At 39.7% G+C, this 20,029-nt stretch overlaps 2 long non-coding RNA genes across 2 annotated transcripts in view; both read right to left on the reverse strand.

Annotated features, from left to right (window-relative positions):
• LOC116583525 overlaps positions 1-7,354 on the reverse strand; it is an 89,014-nt gene extending 81,660 nt beyond the window's left edge. The window contains exon 1 of the long non-coding RNA XR_004282765.1: positions 7,313-7,354. This is a non-coding gene — a long non-coding RNA (uncharacterized LOC116583525). The remainder of the gene's footprint in view (positions 1-7,312) is intronic.
• Positions 7,355-9,394: 2,040 nt separating this feature from the next.
• The window catches only part of LOC116583522, a 42,054-nt gene continuing 31,419 nt past the window's right edge, over positions 9,395-20,029 (reverse strand). The window contains exons 3-4 of the long non-coding RNA XR_004282755.1: positions 12,644-12,690; positions 9,395-9,416 (exon numbers count right to left, since the gene is read on the reverse strand). This is a non-coding gene — a long non-coding RNA (uncharacterized LOC116583522). The remainder of the gene's footprint in view (positions 9,417-12,643; positions 12,691-20,029) is intronic.

Here is a 20,029-nt window from a genome sequence, read left to right on the forward strand (position 1 = left end):
CTGTTCTACATAGTCTCTGTTGGCTCTTCTCAAAGCCCATCCCATTAATGTAGAGGTTCTCATCCCCAACTGCGCAGAAGTTGCAAGGTGCTGAGCCTGGGAATTTTAAGTCCCACTCACCCGGCCATCTTCATTCAAATCTGCAACTGGGGATGAAAAGCCCCTGTGCAACACCAGCTCTGTAAGATGCCTGGTGAAACACAAGGACTCTCAAGTAGGATAGTGTAGAAAGCAGGAGTCTCTCAGCCCTCTATCTAGGTTCCCAGAGCAAACTGTCCTATCAAAGATTCTGGGGAAAAAAAAAAAGACTCTGGAAGTCCGACAACAAAGAATTCAATTTAATTTTATTTAAATTTATTTAAATTTTTCTCGAGATTTTAATTGCAAAAAGAACGAGTTTTGTTTGCTTGCTTGTTTGGTGGCTAGACGGTTGGTTTTTACATAATATAAATGAGACTCGTGCACAGTAGAAATATACTTAAATAAAGGCTGTTGCCCTGTTTTCTGAGTGAAGAGCTAGCCTAGATGCAGCTTGTAACAACTTCTGTACTACAATTCTGCTTTCATTTAACTCCCCATTTCTATTTCTATTTAGCATTTACTATTTATTTCATTCCTATTTCTGGATTTTATATTGGCACAGATGCTCCCAAACTTGAATGTAGGTTTCCCCTCAAGAAACCTGACTGAGACAACCTTCCTTACCCCTTTCCCTTCATTCAGCCTGACTTGAGGCAGCCCGGAAGTACTAGCACTCCACAAACCCAGGGCCATGTCTCTCAGTTTCGTGCAAACAGATCACATTCAAGATGTTTAATATCTTGCTTTCCAGGTTATCCACTCCAGACAAGAAAAGGATGGAAAGAGGGAAAGCAGAGATCACACATGGCCCAGAACTTGTCCATAGTCTGGTCCCCACTGCAGGAAAATTAACACAGAAAGGAGGGTTAACCACCATCCCCATATATGCATCCCCTTCCCTATGGTGGACAATTTTCTGATGGGGAGTAAAGGAAGTCATTAAAACTCTTGAGGAAAACAAAGTGGAAAATAATGGACTCTACTCATTAAAAAGAGAAAAAGAAATGGTGAATTTTGAGTTATTTGACATTAAATTTATCTCCCACTCATATAGTAGAAATTTCCCTCCCACTCATATAGTAGAAATAATCATTTCAACTAGCACCAAGTCTGTGGCAGGATTTCTCCCCAGCAGCACTACTGACATTTTGAGCTGGATAATTATTTGTTGTGTGCACTGTAGGATGCTTAGCAGCTTCCCTGGGCTCTACCTACTGGATGCCAACAGCATGACTCCCTCCAGGTAGTGACAATCAAAAATGTCTCCAGACATTATCAAATGTCCCTTGGGGACAGAATTGCCCCCGGTTAAGAACCGCTGTTGTAAGGCATAATTCCTGTAGGTAAAACATCATGAAACCTAGCCCCTGGTTGGGGAAATAAAAAAATTAAATCACAAATCTTTTTCCTGGATGTTTCATTGTAACCATAAAGCAAAATAGTCATAAATATTTTCCCCCAAAATTTTCCCAAGATTTTTGTTTCTTATTTTAAAAATGTAAATTATATTCTTATTTAAATCTTCAGTTGATTGGTAGAGGTCAATGTTTGGGGAGGAAGGTAAATCTCCTGGCTCAAACTGGAATTTTTTTTAGTTGACAAGAAAGATGAGGAATTACAGTTTTACTATATAGAAGTTTAAAATGTTGCATGTTAAGATAAAAATAACCCAAACCAAAAGGGAAACAATAGGCAATAATTCAAAATACGTATAATAAAGATTAGTGTTCAACACCGTGTACCAATCAGTTCTGTATAAAATGAAACCAGTGAGCTTGGAGTTGATAAGTAGCCAAAAGATACATGCAAATAATTCACAGAACAGAACACTCAACAAGCAAGTAATAATGAGCACCAGAAAACTGTAAGCATTGCTAGAAATCAAGAACAACTAAATTTAAGACAGTTTTTGGCCTGTAACATTAATATCTTTTTAACTAAGATGACTCTGCCCTAATAAAGTTAGAGGAAAAAGATACATATGCCAATGGAAGAACATCTAAAACTAATTTGGCTAAATGTGTAACGAGCTTTAAGGACATTCACTTTGCATCATCAAGCTTAAGAAATTAATCCTAATTACTAGAAAAGTTCAAAGATGCTCATTACATTATCTAAGATAACAAAAAGTAGAATATCTCCTAAATGCCCAACAAGTAAGTATATTGTACAGATTATTTGTGGCAATTAAATGTGGTATCAGGAAGCCATTTAAAAGTTGTCATGGAAATAACAGGTATAAAAATCATACTAAAAGGATCATATATATATTTATCCAAGGGCACTGGATAGCTACCATCTCCCACTGAAAGGCTGGCTCTACTTACTTTTCGGTAGCTGGAGTACAGGTGAAACTTTTCACTCCTTCTATTTTATATTTCTAAATTTTTTGTAATGAGCATGTATTACTTTTACAATGGAAAAAGTAAACTCCATGAAAAATGATTAACTTTTCTAAAAGTGCAGCTCAGTATAGTTTAGACCTTAAAATAAGCTGGCTTCTTGGTCATGTTTTCTTCAGATTGGGCTATTTTGAAAACATTCTCATCATATAAAAGTTGATTGAAGCCAATGAAACCTAATCTGCTCTAATTTCAGGGTCATCAACCTCAGCCACATAAATAACCAGGAGAAGATAGATTCTGGAATGCTCTTAAAGAAGCCTTAACACATGACTTTTTCTCCCCTTCTTTCGTCACAATTTTTCACTGAATACATCAAAAGGTCTCTTATCTACACATCAATAGAAAATCCCAAACAGGGAAAAGTAACATTAAGTCAATTAATTCACAGGGATAACTTTAAAAATAAATAAATCTTGAATCCTCAGTGTTTTCCCTTCCTCATTACTGAGTACTGATCAATAATATTTATTATAGCTCTTTTTCCTCTCATCATGTAACATTCATGAGACATAAGAAGAAACAAAAGATGTGAAAAGATCCCTTAATTCTAGGAATTAATAATATAATTACGAATTAGAGAAAAGATAGATGAGTGGACAGATACATAACTACTTATTTCCTAACAACACAAGTCAGAAATTTGTAGAATATACTTTGCATACAACTAGTCCTACTTCCTCATTTTGTATGGCTTTTGTGTCAAAACAAAGAAAAATGCCACAGAGATCATTGTAGACAGACTTCAGAGCAGGCCACAACTGGGGGGAAGATCCTTAGAATCAGAGTCTTAGATTAAATTATATTAAGCAATTAAAATGGTAGTGGAATGCCTTAAGTCATCAAAAGCAGGATTCTTCTCTACATGCCTGACAGATGGTCACCCAGATGAGACTGGAATCCTTTAAGAATTATAACTGATGCCTTCATCCCCATATCCAATACTAAGTCATGTGAATTTTATTTTTTTTTAAAGATTTTATTTATTCATTTGACACAGAGAGATCACAAGTAGGCAGAGAGACAGGCAGAGAGAGAGAGAGGAGGAAGCAGGCTCCCCGTGGAGCAGAGAACCCGATGCGGGACTCGATCCCAGGACCCTGAGATCATGACCTGAGCCGAAGGCAGCGGCTTAACCCACTGAGCCACCCAGGCGCCCAGTCATGTGAATTTTACCTTGAAAATATCTCTTGCCTATAGTCCACCATTCCTATTCTCATCGGTCTGGATGGAAATGGGGAGGAAAGAATGGCATTCGTAAAAAATAAGTAAAAATTTTTTAAAAAAGGAATGGCATTCATCCAGGCAGAAAATGAGGGTCCAAGTTAAGATGGTGACAAATGAGAACAGGGTGGAGAACAGGACAGAGATGAGATATACTTTAAAAGAAAGTAAACAAAGGGACTGATGACCGATTGGATATAATGGTGGTGTCCACGTCTCCTGAACCAAAAAAATGGGACACATGGCCTGACAATCATGAGGGTACTTTTGAGTTCAGTGGGGCAGAATATTTGTTCTCAGGACTAACTCAGAAAATCCATACAGACTTTTTTTTTTTTTTTTTAAGTGAACATGACTGGGAGTTAGAGAACGGGAGTCAGGATGAAAGAACAGGGAGGGCCAGCAACAGGTAGACAAAGAAGCCCTCTGTACGCTCCAAGTACTAGCTTATTTTCTGTTTCTATTCAAGCATGTTCTCTTCTGCTGGAAAATGCTTTGTTAAACTGATCTGAGGTCGTTTCCATCCTCATGAGAAATCTGATGCAGTATTTCATCCTAAACATTATAAAGCTTGGCATTAAAAGCTTCCCAAAGTCTATTTTCCCCTGGAGTCAGGTACCGTTTGTCATTTGCTCACACATTCCTTCTGGCAGACTGCTTTACGATGATTCCCACGGGTAGCTGTGGGGCTGGAGAGCATCCTTCACACATGACTTCCCTCTGAGTCCAGAGGCCAATGGACACAAGTAGAAAACTAACTCACCCCGTTATTGATGGTATCTAACAGTTAGGGCACACACGGGTTGTCTTCTTTTCTTACTGTTCACCCGGGTTTACAATGCACCACCGAAAAACAAAACTTGAAACCTGAGAATAAGTTCTGTATGAAAGGACTCATTCTATGAATCCAAAATTGTTCTTTTTGGGTGCTTGCCCAAGTCTATCTGTCCCAAAGAGACAGGGAATAGCAGTAAGTATACTCTCAAGGTGAAGACAAAGGACTATAAAAAAAGGGGGGGGGGGATGGGAATAGTATTTTGACCATAAATATGGTGATCACATTTCTTGAAACAAAAAGTATGATTTATGACCTAAAAACATTTTTATATTTAATACAGTGGAGACCGAGAGAAAGGTATTTTTGAAATTAACACTGAAAAATCCAAGACATTGGTTACTATAGGTAGATAGTCACATAAAGAACAAACTTTCTTTTTTAATTTTTGATAAAAAGATTTTCTAAATCCTAAATTATTAAAGTTAGAAAGAAGAAGGAGAAGAGGTAGGTATCAGAATGTTTGCTTATCTTACTAATTAAATAAGCATTTCACCGTCTGTTTTTATATATATGCTTCCCAGTCTAGAAGAAAAATTTTTGGTCCATAACACAGCTTTCTTTTTCTTTTCTTTCTTTTGAGAGGGAGGGTGAGAGGGGGAGGAAGGGGCAGAGGGTGAGAGAGAATCTTAAGGCTCCATGCCCAGTGCATTGCCTGACAGGGGGCTCAATCTTGCCACCCTAAGATCATGACCTAAGCCAAAATCAAAAGTCAGACGCTTAACCAACTGATCCACCGAGATGCCCCCATAACACAGCTTTCTAATACTCTTTTGACCTACAGCCTAAAATGTGTAATGACCACAGACCCTTTTGGGAGTCATGAGATGTATCCTGGGCATAAGTTTTTCTTAGCTTGTGATAGGAAGGAGTATGGGTAGATAAGATTAGAGAGTGCCTATGAACAAAGTGCCCTAAAATAGAAGTTTTATAATCCCTGGCCAGGAAATCCCAGTTTTATAATCCTCTACAATCTGTGGTCTGTTTTGTCCTTAGAATGCAAGCCTAAAAGCCATTACAGTCGATGGGTCGATGGGGAGAGTAGAGATGCTAGAAACAGAGCTCTAAACAAGACTTCACAGAAGCTGACTCTGTGAATAGGAGGTGAGGTTTCTGGTATCTATTAATGTTATTGATTAAACCACAATATTCTAGAATATAGTTTACATTTAGTGTTTTTTTTTAAATAAAGATTTTCTGTACCTTTCAGCTTCCCCACTTAGAGTGGAAATTTTTCCCTGCTCAAAAGGCAGTCATGATATAGAAAAGGCTCCCATCTCTAGGCACCAAAGCAGGGGACTCCTGAACCACTAGACAGGCCTTGTGGTAGTTAAAACCATACCTGCAAGACCTCTAACATGTGTCTCTCTCCATATGATCCATCTGCAGTGACAAGTTTCCCCTAACAGCCCTCATAGGTCTCTGGAACTCCATGATCAGGGTTTGCGGTCTTGCATACCACACACAAAAATTCTATTATTTCAAAGAAATGAAAAGAATCTCTCACCTTGGAAGAGTGAGCAGGTAGAGAACAGGTGTTAGACCTAGAGTAACCCATCTCTGCAGGGGGCCTTACACCTCCCCTGAATGCCAAACAGATTCCACCAAACCCCAGAAGAAAACCAGGTATATTCTTGAGGTGTGAAAACGCTAGGAAAGATCTAAGGGAGGAGGCAGGTGTCACTCAGTACCACAGCCATCAGGGCTGTGTCTACACGGATAAGTTTATGTTTATTTGTTGAGTTCAAACAACAACCCATATAGAAACCTTTGCCCCATGATTTAGGCCTATCTTTAAATTATCACAAACATAGGGGCACCTGGGTGGCTCAGGTCATGATCTCAGGGTCCTGAGATCGAGCGTCTCCTGGGGCTCCGTGTTCAGCAGGGAGTCTGCTTCTCCCCCCTTCTCTCCCTCTGCCCGTCCCCCTCTCTAAAATAAATGAATCTTAGAAATAAATAAATAAATAATAAATTATCACAAGCATAGATTATCAATAGGTGTAACTGTTCTGAAGGACAACTTGGCAATACCTTTCATGTATATATGATACATATATATATGGATTTGTGCAAAGATCTAGCTATAAAGGATATTTGTTTAGAGTGGTAAAAAACTGGAAACAATCCAATACCTAGCTAGCATTAGGGAACTGAATAAACCCTAGTATACTAGCATGAATGCTACACACCATTTAAAAGTTGTATTGTGGAAGGATACTTAATAACATAATACCTTAACGGGAGTGGGGGGAAGATTATGAAGCAGTATGAACTATATGATTCCATTTGGGAAAGAGATCATAAAAAAATAAGTAAACAAAAGTAAGAATTTCCCCAATGTGTTTATATTTTATTGTGGCTTCTGAAGTTTATACAACAAATTTGGACTATGTAAATTTAAAAAAATGAAATGAAGCTTTTTAATTACTACTTCTAAATTTCAAACAAATATTCCCCAATATTAATTACCAGCACAACTACTGGGAAAGAGGAAAGAAGGGAGGAGAGAATTAACTTGAGTTGTTTTTTCTTATTCAATTTCATTGAAATGTAGGGTCAACCCAACTTGAATTGCCCTCTCTCGGTAGATATTGAAGATAATTAGGATGTATATTTTCTACTGAAAAAGCAGGAGGAAAATGCCTTGTTTTTTCTCTCAATCCTTTATCATTACAACCCTATGATTAAGATTACTTCTTCTATTTACTGAACTGGGTGAATTCTAAAGTATTTTTTTTTCTGAGGTGAAGGTGTTAATTTGCATTACCTCTGATTACTCATTCAAAAGAACGAGGCAGGTTGCATCTGCTATATATTATGCAGTGAGCTGTTGATTATCTGTGGAGACAAGGACAGTACAAATAATAAAAATCCACCGAGAATACCCAAACTTCATTTTAGCCAGAAGTGTCAACAGTTTGCCAGAGTTGTTAGCAAGGAACAAAGCTGATTTGAGTTTTATCTCCCAACTCCCTTCCATATGCTTGAGGATTATGCTAATAAGAAGTGAAATGACCAGCAGCAGAGGCAGCCCTGAGTAATTCTTAGTCGGGAGAATTGGTTTCTGATTAATCAAGATCTGGCTGAATTGGAGCACAGACATGCAACTGTCTCCTGATATGGGTCCTAAATATTCCTTAAATGCTCTTCGTCTAAAAAATTCCATTTACTTGACAACATGTTTACCAGAGTTTATTTCACTTACAAAATTCGATCCACGTAATACGCCATTTCGGCCCTACCTGAACCCTGTGTACACAGAATAAACAATGAACTCATCTCTCTTGGTCATACTGTCCTACTAAACTATCAAATTAAAATTTCCAAATATGTGTTTTTATAGTAATTACAATTCCATTTACCAGATCGATCTATTTAGGCAATATGCAATTAACATGAAATTCAATAGCCTAAAATTACTAGCTTTCTAAAGCTTGGAAGGAAAACGTGTCCTTCCGTGACCTTTCGTTAGTCAGTATAATCCACAGAAATTCTACACTCGTGCATATTTACACACATACATAAACCCTCGCAATGTCCATGATTTGATTTAACAGATGCCTCTGACACTCCATATGTCCACATATCTCATTTTAAATTTGAAATTAAGAAAGTTAAGACAGGCCTTTTCAGACCTTATGAGAAATATCATTTCTCTAAAACTGCTTTTCTTTGAGGGAGTATCATAAATTGACTGACAGGGATGTTAACTGCATTAACTTTTTAAGATTCTTTCAAGCCTCCGTCTTTTGTGAAATAACTATAAATTTAAATTGGTGGTTCATATGGCTTTTTTCCCCCACAACAAATACGAGTAAGATAAATTGAACTAAAACTCTTTTATGCTTTATTGAATAACAGCCAGCAATAAGGCAGGCTCAGGGAGCAGATTCTAATACCAGATGTATGGCATAGCTTTAAATATCTTCTATTGCACTGGATAACAGGTTAAAATCTGTCCCCTTAGTAGGAGATTCAAATTGCCTCTTCTAGACTTTTCAATAAGAACTTTCTGGTCTTTCCTTTTGCAAGTGATAAGATTTTCTTCACCTAGTTTGTACATAATTTCTGTCTCTCTCTGAGGAAAACATTTCATTGTCACTGCAACAGAAGAAAATACTAGGCATTCTGAGGACAAACTGATTCATGATTTGCTGATTTTCAACAAATTATACTCCTTTTATTTTGAATTTGTGAATCGATGTCACCAAGTTGAAGGACAAGCCTGAACAATCATCCTCAGTGATCCCCATTTAAGTAAGTTCAAGAAGCTTCTTAGCTTCATAAAAATTAATATAAAAATACAGAAAATTTCAGAAAAGGTTACCGACTTTGATCTTTCTTGTCCCATGTATTTGCTTTCTGACTCAGATGTTCTTTAAATAATTGGGCTCTCCCATGGGTGTCTGAAGGTCTAGTGGCTTTCTTCCGTGTATGTGACTACTTCAAATCAAGCCTCATAGTCACTATCTCAATGTCTCCCACACGAGACACAAGGAAGGAGACCTAGCACATTAGAACATTGCACGATGATTTCTGACATTCATTTCCCAATTTGTGGGTAATTTTTTTCCAAATTTGAGTAAATTTTTTAAAAAGACAAATGTATATTTTTCTATCTAGAAACAATCTAATCAAACTTTTCACAGTATTCCCACAACTCTAAAATTTAGCTTCAACATTTATTGATCTTACTAGACCTCAAAATGTCCCTGCCAGTTTTTAAAACCAAAAAGTTGAAGAAGTAGGATTGAAAATGAATAAATAAATAAATATGAATGACCATGTATGGATAGCATATTCATCAGGCATTGAATAATCACTTACTTTTAGTAAAACAAACTCCAGTGGCAATGATAGGGAAATTATTCCTGCCACGATAAAAATATGATGCCATTTTATGATGCAAATTTTTCCAGAGATGGCAACATTCTTTTTTTTATTTTTAACACTTTCCTTACTCTTTTTCCTCATTTCCACTTGGCAGTGGTCCTGAATGCTGAAAGCTTAAACTCCAAAGTGTACATGTATACTTAGCCCAGAATCAACCTGAACTCAGTGTCCAGCCAAGAGCTGATTCTTACACACAAAGACACTTAAGTCCCCAAGTTCCTGCATTCCTCCCTCACCGTGCAAAATTAACTTGGTGGAGAACGGACAGCTATGTTTATTCCTCTAACACAACCCAGATTTGAAAATCCCTTTCATTGAGAGCACTGAAAATGTTATGCAGTTTAATAATAAAAAGAAAACAAGGAGAAAATACGGTATTTGTGGGTCTCATACTGACTTTTATAAAGAAGTTGGAAATTATCATTTAAAAAAATAAATGAATCAAAGTGTTTTGCATGTTTAAAAAAAAGCACTCTTTATGCAATTAAATCTCACCATAGGTTAAATGTCTACTGCTTCTTTAGCTATTATGTGAAGCTGGACTCATTTATATCTTAGACACTTATTTTAAACCAATGTATTCAACTAAAGTAAGTTCTAGATCTGTGCTAATTTTAAAAAGTCAAAAAATGTCCAGAGTAAAGAGAAGACAATTTCATAGATTCCCTGTGAGGAATATTCCCCTTACAAGGCTGTGTTACAGAGCAAACGAAAAATTAGGAATTGAGCAATGGTCTTCTGAGGTCATTAATTGCGTTAGCTACCTGAAAAATATACAGTTAATGGAGTCTGGTTTTTCTTTAATAGCAATACTTCAGGGCCAGAAATATCCAGGTATCAACGATTTTCTTTGCTGTACATGCAAGCCTACACTGAAAACATTCTAATTAGGGATCTATCTTGCTCCTTTGCTCTACAAGTAAACGTCTCAAAAAAAAAAAAAAAAAAAAAAAAAAAAAAAAACACCACTATAAGAGTTCCTTTGCTGCCCTTTCTCTCTTCCAAGGTGGACAACCTGTTTCCCTCACAAGTTGCCTCAACTGACCTCACTGATGTTACCAGTAACCAACTTGTTACTAAATTTGTGAGCACCTCACAGGCCGTCCCTTCCCCTCATCACTTGTCCCACAAGTCCGCACAAGTATGACCTTCTCCAAGAAGGCTTACCCAACCCACGCCCCACTGGTGACCTTGGGCGTTGCATCTTCTGTCCTCCTGGAGCACCTCTGAATGCTCTAAGAGAATTTCCATGCAGCAAGGCGTCCATTTATTTGTCTCCCCCACCTCCCCACTGGTTATGAGCCCTGCCAGTACAGGTTTTAGCCTTATTTATCTTGATACCCACATCGCCTACCCAGTGTCTAAACCTTGGCTGGCCAGCTGTGCTCTCTTTCCAATCTCAGGAAACAGAGCAGCAAGTCCCGGATGCTGCGTGGCGGTTACCTCTCACCGCATTAACACAGAGAGGTTTTGCCTAATGTCTTTCCGGGCAAAACTCTCATCCACACATTCCTCATTCCGAGCCAAGAGGATCCTGTTTCAGACCGCCGTGTCATCAAATATCCCACAGCTCTGTTTGTTCCCGAAATGGAGCCGCACGGAAATGAGGTGCATGGTGGTTAGGGCAGAGGAAGGACCACGGAAGCCTAGGAAGTTTCCAAAATGAATCCAGTTTTCCTTGCCTCCTTCCCCTTCTCTATGCATTTTCATCGCTTTCAGAAGCACTGACACCTCCTAGCCATCTAATCAAGACAAATCTTTTATGCAGTAATTAAAATACAGCTCATCTTCAAGGGGAACAGAAAAACAAAGGCTGAAACAATTAGCTGACTGCGCCAAACAGCATGGTTCGCTCTCCACCACCCCCCCCCCCCCCCCCCGCCCCAACTCTTCCTTCTCCCTCCTGCCTCCAATTGCTTGCTTTTAAGTATTTTCACAGGAAGGAAAACTTCATTTTGCTGAAAGGTGAGAAACTGAACAGACACTTAGACTAGGAAATAGTTTAATTGAATTTCATATGAAAAATGCTTAGGACTGTTTAAGACAAACGTCAGGTTCCCTGCTCGACTGACATCGCATTAGGCAACAAAGGGAGTCCGAGATACTTGCTAATCTGTTGCGGTCAGGTTAGAGCAGAATATTGCATTAGCATGCAAAAGGACACAGGCCAGCAATACAGGGAGAGACAAGTCTTCCCAGAATAAAGACTGCAGTGTAGAGAGAGGTAAATTGTACTAGTAATAACTCAGAAGGTGGAAAATGAACTTGTGCCTCATAAGGCTGTGTGGGCCTTGATTACATTAGCGCTACTGGTGATATTATGCAGTATATTCATTTTTATTGTATTAGTTTTTGAATAGTCTGTAAAAGGCCAGTGTTTTATTTGGCACCCTGAGCCACCTATCTTTCCTATAACATCCCCTACCAGCACATTCAAGCATTAGCATTCAGGTTTTCTGAAATCTTTTAACCATTGATGGCTGCCAGCAGTCAAATTAAATTCAAAGGGTTTAGTATAGCTCCAGGTTTTAGCTATATAATTTACTAAGAATGCCCAAAGCAGTTGCAATCTAATTTGCAGTTCAGCAATGAATACCATTTCCTAACGAAAACTACCTGAGATTTCCTTTTGAGGCTCCGGAAAAAATAAAATACACTTGTGACACCTGTGTGTCTTCCTTCTGGCATCGACTCAAAAAACCAACCTGCCAGGAGAACACTGTACCTTGTGCAAGGGAGCACAGGAAAAAGGAACCATGGGAATGGATTTGTTTTTACTGCCAAGTTATCTGAACCAATACAGCCACCCTCTATTTCTTTTTAATATTTAGATTTTTTTTCAACATCTTCTAAGTCTAATATTACTGCAATATCCATCAGAGCTTCCCTAGCAACCAGCATGGACTTTACCAAAATCTTGGCTCTCTGATAAATGATTGATAGACAGACAGTCAGATCGATGATAGGTACCAATACAGAAAAACCCAGACTTGATCATTTCATAACTCGTTGGTCTATTTCCTGTGGCAGACCAGAGTGTTGATTCCTAATCTTAGTGCTCATTTCATTTCTGTCACTTACTCTGGAAGCACCACTGTCTCTATTTCATCCTTATAGAAGGGAAAGAAAACAGAAAGTTACTGTTCAAAGTCTACAGCTAACATACAGTATTATTTTATCTTATAAGAATGTAGCTCTCTCTTACCTGAGATTAAGGCATGAGGAATCCTTGAAAAGTGTTTTGGGAATCTTCTGTGAAAGCCGAAAATATAAAATGTTATTTAACTTTTATTTTTAAATCTAATCTCTCTTCCTGCTATATAGGAATTCCGATTCCTAGTGTCAAGGTGATAATGACAAAGCGGATAAGAGAAATTGCAGCTAACAGTTGCCAGGTGAAATCTAAAATCTTACAAGCATTCCCTATCACAGAGACAGCACTCACCAGTGAAGGAGGCTGGAGAAATAAAATCACCAGGCTGAATTAATTTAGTTAACAAATGGCATAATTTGGAAGCCTGTTAGAAAAGCCAGAGGTGCTAGCTATACACACACAGCGTTAATCACTCACCATCGAGCCAACTTGAGGTAACTAGAAATCAAGCCATTAAGGTATAAACCGGAAAAAACCAAGTTTGTAATGACTCAAACGATCTAAATCTGGCTGTTGATCTCTCCTTTCATTTTCCACTCAATAGGCCCCCTTATATACCTTATAATAAATTCTATAGTTTGCAAAATTTGAAAATACTAATGGAGAGGCATTTTTAATGTTTTCAAAGCCTATCAAAATCTCAGCAGTTGAAAGGAAGCAGAGGCATCCCAAAACAAGAAGCAGAAGCTAAGACCGTATGGGCACCTGCCCCCAGGTCACACCTCCCATTGCTAAGCCCTCTCCCCCACGCAGACTCTGAAGGATGCCTCAAGTATCCCAAAATGTGGCAGAATGTGCAACGAAAGAGAATGCCACAATATTTTGATTTTTCATTTCTATTACCAGGGGATACAAAACATAACCTATTGAATAAAAATGAAAATGAGTCTGTTTTTCAAGCATCACCTTGCTCCTCGGTCCTCACGGAACGGATCTCCACCCACTTCAGCTAACAACAAGAACCTGTATTTGTTTGTAGAGCACCAGACAGAAAATTAATGTAGTCAGCTGTTCACTTTCCAATTAATTTAGTGAAGCGGCAACTAAATAATCCAATTCTATCAAGTCTGAACATAAAACTATCAGCTGCACAGCACTTAGAAAACAGGAGAAGGAAGAAAAGTAACCAGCATTTTCAAACGCCCTCTACATCAGGCACTTTGCTAGGCCCTTGCTCCTATTTTTTTTTTTATTTTCATCCTCACGGGAACACCGAAAGGAAGGAACTCTTATTTCCATTTTACGTAAACTCCCCTTACATACAAAATTTAAACACCTTGCCCCACGATCGCGGAATGAGTGTGTGGTAACACGGGACGGTGCCCGAGGTCTCTCTGACTCCTTGAGTTAAAACGGAAATACATGAATGAAAAAATCATGATGACACTTTTTGTAGGATTACGCACTGGATGTCTCTGTGCTTAATATTTTTAATAATTCTGCTTATTTTTAGGTGTTAAATTGGCTTTGCTGCTCCCCTCCTGTTCTCTTGTTCTGGGGCAGAGTCATTTACTTCTTCAGAAACAAGAAGGTCATCTGTCTCCTTTCCCTTCCTTCATCTGCACCTTTTCTTTTTTCCCCAACTCGCTTATATCCCCCAAAGATCCAGGCAGGCAAGAGGACAAAGAGTATGACTTGATGGGAATTAATGAATTGTGTTTAATGAAAAATTAATTCTGAATACAGATTGTTACACTTTATGGATACTTCGCGTGTGCATTTGTGATTAGAATAACTTTACAGAGGATTAAGGCCCAATAAAACCCCACAAGATGTACAGTGTATGTGTCAGACATCTAAAAATTCTTGAGAAAGCAATTATGCTGAGTGCCGTCTAATAATAAATCCAAATGGACAGCTCTGATACGAATGGCGTATCCTGACAACACTACCCCCACCTGACTCTGCCTTGCAATCTTTGCTAGACTCTCTGCAAAAGAACAGATGTTCTGCTTTGGGTTGAGAAATCAACAGTTACCATTCATATGTTCCAAAAATTCAAGGGCCTAGTGCTGCTGTTTTAAGGATGCTAATTAATTCTAGCCCTTATGCTCCAATATTCTTGCAGTTTCAATCAACCGCATTCTCACAGGACTTTGGGCCCAGCATCTTCTTTGAAAGCCTATGGGGAAAAGCAACTAGGAAATGTACACTTCATGGACCCAGGGGGAAAAAAAAGGATTAATCTGATATGCTCTGATTTCGTCTATTTCTCATAATGTTCTCATGCCTCCCCTCTCTGCTGTATTGATTTGACCAGGTAGGCACAGCCCGGATGACAAATATAATTGAAATCAAACCTGGAGATGCCTTTGGTAATACTTTTTCCATTTATTTACCCCTGAAACACAGAAACACAGACTAATTTTGGAAGCTGCATAGAAGGAGCTATTTACTGAATCTGTTTCTGGGTTGGTTGGTTGGTTTGTTTGTTTTTATGTCTAGTGTTGACTGTGCATCATATCCAGCTCGGAGCATGGTAAAAATGCAGGTTCCTGGGCTTCAAAGCACACAGATCTGCGGATCTGTGAGAGTTCTGGGGTATCCACAATCTTTAAATAAATGCCCTATTCTGAAGCAGATGAGCTGGGGACCTCGGGAAATGCTGTGTTCATCCACATGCACCCCAGAACACGGATGTTAACAATTGGTGTGACCTTTGCCCCAGATGGATGCGCTCAAGCAAAAACGAGGGTATAAAGATCCCACTCCATTTACTTTAACGGAGGCTGCTCTGCTCCCGCCCCCCACAGACATCCTTCACAACAGAGCTTCGGGGTTTGAATCACCTGCAGTAATGACAGTCCCCGGGACCTCGGATGGAGTCCAGTGACTCGCTTTTTTAACAAGCATGCCAAGCAAATGTCACGCATCCTAAAGTCTGCTGCACCACTCCATAACACCAAAGCAAGTATGCCCAGGAGAAGAGCCTCAGCTGAGGCGCCAGTCAGACCTGGGTTGGAATCCCAGATATTTTACGTGTAACTGACATGGGCAAGTTCCTGCACCTTCACTTAATCTCTGTGAGTTTTAGTTACCTCTCTGTAAATTTGGGATGATCGTGTCACCTTCCAAATTGTTGGGAGAATTAAATATGATCGTGTGTGTCAAGAGGTAAGACACAGAGTGCGACTCTGAAAACAGCAGGAGCGAGGGGTTTCACATTTGTGTGGTGCCCGCTCATCTGAGGAACAGGGTCTGTCACCCTTTTCCAACAGTTATTTGCATGCCTTGGTACGAAAGACTCTTTTGGTGTTTTGCTGAAGGACAGCAAGGAATGATTTTTTGTTGTAGGAGACTTTGGGAGGGGTCTGGGGAAAGAAGAGGGAGAAATGAAGAATACAGGGAAGATGATAAAGAATAAAGAACCTGTCCCCATCAAGCCACTTGTCTTCATATTGTACTCAAGTCAGGGAGGACAGAGTCTGAAGGAGCGGGGTTTTTTCCAAGATTTTATTTATTTCGGGTGGCTGAGTCAGTTAAGCAGCTGCCTTCGGCTCAGGTCATGATCTCAGGGTCCTGAGATCAAGCCCTGCATTGGGCTCCCTGCTCAGTGGAGAGCCTGCTTCTCCCTCTCTCTCTCTCTGCCTGCTGCTCTGCCTGCTTGTGCTCTCTCTCTATCTCTCTGCAAATAAATAAATAAAATCTTTTTAAGGTGGTGATGCAACATGGGGGCTTAAGTGGGTAGGAGAAGAATCAATGAAACAAGATGGGATTGGGAGGGAGACAAACCATAAGTGACTCTTAATCTCACAAAACAAACTGAGGGTTGCTGGGGGGAGGGGGTTTGGGAGAAGGGGGTGGGATTATGGACATTGGGGAGGGTATGTGCTTTGGTGAGTGCTGTGAAGTGTGTAAACCTGGTGATTCACAGACCTGTACCCCTGGGGATAAAAATATATGTTTATAAAAAATAAAAAATTAATTTAAAAAAAAAATAAAATAAAATAAAATAAAATAAAAAGATTTTATTTATTTATTTGAGAGAGAGAGAGAGACAACACTAGCGGAGTCAAGGGCAGAGGGAGAAGTAGGCTCCCTGCTGAGCAAAGAGCCTGATGCCAAATTCCATCCCGGGCCTTTGGGATCGTGATCTGAGCCGAAGGCAGACACTTAACTGACTAAAGCCACCCGGGCACCCTGAAAAAGCTGTTTTCTAAAGAGACTTTTGTGACCCTATCCCCAGGTTGTGATGTTTAAGGGCCCAAGAGAGGCAAAACAATGAAGAGAACCATTCTCCATTTCTGTGTAGAATTCATTGACCCTCAGAAGCATAAAGATGGGTATCATAAGAAGAAGCAAAAGACAGCTCTCTGCATCAGCATTCGTGGCCTCACAGCTGCCACCATTACAAGTGGCAACGAAGAGACCCCGTTGGGAGGTTTTGAGGGCTGAGGGTCAGAGGATCACCCCAGAAAGCAAGGAAAATAGTCAGCCATGCTGCTTAATTCCTAAAGCTGAAAATTCGGTTGTCAGTACACACCCGACCACTCGGGAACCCCCCACGCACCTGGAGAGGTCTGTGCAGGGAAGCTCAGTGCCCTGCGGGGGCAGATCAGGGCCGGGAGCAGGAGCTCCGGGTCTTCCTATCACCTGCCTTGCTTCACCTCCACAGATGGGTGAGTAGATAGAGTAACAATTTTCATTATAAATGCCCGTTATCGGTCCCAAGGGGGGGCTGGTCTACCAACAGCAGAGAGAAATAAATGTTTTTTTTTTTTTCTCTGCCAGAATTAAATGTCAAATTAAAAGCTCAAATGGTGGTAACTCTGGTTTCTGCATGGGCTTAGTTATCACTGGCCTCAAACAAACCATCTTAACCTATATATGGTACAGCTTCCTCACCTGTGAATTAGCCTACATGACAGAGATGTTCAAGACTTAATACCTGAAGATAAAAATGGCTCAAGCCAATTTAGAGAAAGTGTCTAAAAGAGTCCAGAATGAAGGGTTTGGTCTCTAGCTGATGCTCAAATAGCACAGCCGTCTGATTTGTATTGTATTCAGATGGGTAGTAGGAAGGATACAGAAACTGTGAGTTTGCTCTGCCGAGAACAAGCCAAGCGACCTTGAGCAACTCCTTTACACTCTGTGAGCCTCCCTTTCCTCCTCCATAAAGGCAAGAGTTCTATTTTGTCCTCAGGGTTCAAGGTAGACGATATCAGGTCTTGAGAAGAGCAACTAAAAATATGATCTCCTTGTGCTGCCAAGGGAGTTACATCACCCCACGCTTACAAGAATCCAAATGTTGACTGAGATCTTCTGTAAGCAAAAAGAAACACTGAAAAGCCTTGTCAGGCATTCTGTAGTCGGTTGGTAATGCAGATTGAATGTGTCTATCTTGAGCACACCCAGATGTTTATACCATTTGGATGCGTGTTAAAAAGTTAATGTTTCCCTTAATGAGATGCACCCAGGCCCCTTCCTGGCATTAGAGCCACAGTAAAGAGTGGAGGAACGGGGTAGCATAGCTTCACGGTGAGAATGACACACGGTCGTCACCAGCTTGTTGATGACACTGGTCGTTTGAGTTCAGTCCTCTGTGTTCATTCATTAGTTTGTCAACAAATATTTACTGTGTGTCTTTCCTAAGCGAGGCACTGTGCAGAGATGTGGGAAATGCAAAGGTGTTATCCTGGCCTTCCCTGAGTGTCAAATCTTGTTTGAAGGGAGAGGTATCCAAGCAATTATAAAACAAGATAGTTGATGACAAACGTCTCATCATTCTAGGCAGTATCATTCAAGCAGTGCGTTCTAAATTTATTCAATGCCTTCTTTCAGCTGAATGAGGCATCGACTGTAGATGGAGCACTCCAAGGTTTTTCCAATGAAAGAGAAATTGGAGCAGGATAGAATGGATGAATGTGGAGCGAGGAATGAACTGGAGGACGCTTGTGCTAGGAAGGGAAACTAGCATAAACAAAGGCACTGAGCTGAGAAATCCCAAAGCCACCAGAACAAAGCAGGTGAAATCCCACACTGTTGTTCAATGTGGGAACGTCGACAGGTCCCTACTCACTATTTCCATGCATCTCAAGGAGGAGGATCCCATCAGATCGATGATTATAAACAGTTCCCTGACACCAAGTGCTTGTTTCTTTAGCCAGTATTACTCATTTCATTAATTTAAGTGGTTAGTTGCCAGACAACAGTCTAGAGATCGTAGATCCAATCTTTCAACTGATGCGAGAAAAAAAGAGAAAAAAAACAACTTCTCAGTTTTGCTCACATCCCAGTTTTGCTCACATAAAACAGTGGGTCGCCCCCCACCGCCCTCTCAGCTTCGGTGGACCTTCTGCCTTTAGTGAAGCCATCAGGGCATGTCAGGGGCAAGAACAGTAAAAAGCCAAACCATGGGGCTTCCCAGTGGAAGATAGACTGACATATCCGGATCGAGCAATATGTCATCGTTCTGCTGAGCCTGTAAGAAATGTTGCTAACCATTGGCCATGGGTGATGCCATATCCCTACTATGAACTGTCTTTGCAAATTCCAAAGACCTTTAAAATGACATTAGCAGCTACTGGGGCTGGAAATAAACTCAGGATTAACACCAACCAGAAATGTAAATATTAAGATAAGCAAATATGTTCCCCAAAAGAGACAGCTTTCAGACTATACATCTAGCCATACCCTCCCTCCCAACTGAGTTGAATTCATCGTATTTAGTAAGTGGGAGCCTAAAATAATCCTCATTATTTTATACATTTTTCAGTAGTTTGAGTACTCTAAATTATACAAGCTTTTTACAAATAAATGATCTCCCAGTGAACTTCTGTGACACGACAGGTCTGTTATTTTAAAGTTTTGTATTTGTTCCTTCACCTTACATGTTCTACCCTTTGACAAGTTTCTCTCAATTGGCAGTTTCTATTTATATTTCAATATATTAGTATAACAAATTTAAATAAAATCCTCCACTTGTATCATTAATTAGCATTTGGCAATGGGCCTGATTATATGCCCTTGGCAGCAAAATGATTTAAGTACCTAAAAGGTTATTTTTATCATTTATTAAGAATGCCTGTTAGCAAACTATTACCACCAACTTCTCAACACAGGGACTCTGCAGACTAGCATGGATCCTAACGCACCTCTCCAGGTGCTGAGGAGTAACTGACAGTCAGTATTTCTAACAAAATAGGAAGGTCTGTGTGAATAAAAGGGCGTTTAAATGATTACAGTTGTTCTACATTGAAAGGATTTAAAATAATTTTGCTAATCTGTGCTGGAATTTCAGGAAACAAAGTTTTCTCCTTATCATCAATAGTCTAGTAGACTATGCACAGGGATTTTTGTTTGTTTTATTTCATTTTATTTTATTTGTTTATTTGACAGACAGTGAGAGAGGGAACACAAGCAAGGGGAGGGAGAGAGGGAGAAGTAGGCTTCCCTCCAAGTAGGGAACATGATGCGGGGCTCCATCCCAGGGCCCTG

The sequence above is a fragment of the Mustela erminea genome, chromosome 2 (genome assembly GCF_009829155.1).
Source record: "Mustela erminea isolate mMusErm1 chromosome 2, mMusErm1.Pri, whole genome shotgun sequence".
Lineage (NCBI taxonomy): Eukaryota > Metazoa > Chordata > Mammalia > Carnivora > Mustelidae > Mustela > Mustela erminea.